General features: G+C 43.0%; 1 non-coding gene across 1 annotated transcript; it reads right to left on the bottom strand.

Moving 5' to 3' along the window:
- Positions 1–82, bottom strand: trnas-acu (transfer RNA serine (anticodon ACU)). Its single transcript has one exon. It is a non-coding gene; the product is annotated as a tRNA-Ser (tRNA).
- Between the last annotated feature and the right edge of the window lie 595 nt (positions 83–677).

Below are 677 nucleotides of genomic sequence, written 5' to 3'. Positions count from 1 at the left end.
CGACGAGAGTGGAATTCTAACCCACGCGCGCAGAGCGCAATGGATTAGTAGTCCATCACCTTAACCTCTCGGCCACCTCGTCACATATGCTGGCATGTGTATGAACTTATGAATAAGTGAATTGCGTAAATTATGCTGAACAGTAGATATTTCTCCCTGGTCCAGTGAAATGCTAAATAGCACAGTACGGTCCCAAGACTATGGTCTGACCTCTGGGTTGTGGGGCAACGGCATTCCCACTGTGACACTCTGCTCACAGTGATCTGAACAAAAATGAAGAAAAGACTATGTAACAAAGTCTGTTGAAATCTGTGAATATTTGAAGTCAACGGAATGAAGAACCTGAAAAAGCAGGAGGTGTTCTTTCAAGAAAGAGTTGGATAGAGCTCATAAGGGTAGTGTAATCAAGTGTTGTGCGGATAAGGCAGGAACAGGATACTAATTGAGAATGATCATCCATAATCATAATGAATGGTAGTGCTGGCTGGAAGGGTAGAATGGCCTACTCCTGCACCTATTGTCTATTGTCGATTAAATTGCCTGTAAGGAATTGTTTTCCGGACTGGAGGAGAGTGCATAGTGCTCAATGTCATTATTCGGAACACCTTTCTTCTGCTCAGATATTTTTGACACGCACCTGTGTACAGAACAGACAACTTCAAAATCCTAAATGAGGT

The sequence above is a fragment of the Hemiscyllium ocellatum genome, unplaced genomic scaffold, assembly GCF_020745735.1.
Source record: "Hemiscyllium ocellatum isolate sHemOce1 unplaced genomic scaffold, sHemOce1.pat.X.cur. scaffold_243_pat_ctg1, whole genome shotgun sequence".
NCBI lineage: Eukaryota > Metazoa > Chordata > Chondrichthyes > Orectolobiformes > Hemiscylliidae > Hemiscyllium > Hemiscyllium ocellatum.
This window is presented reverse-complemented; position numbering and strand designations above follow the sequence as displayed.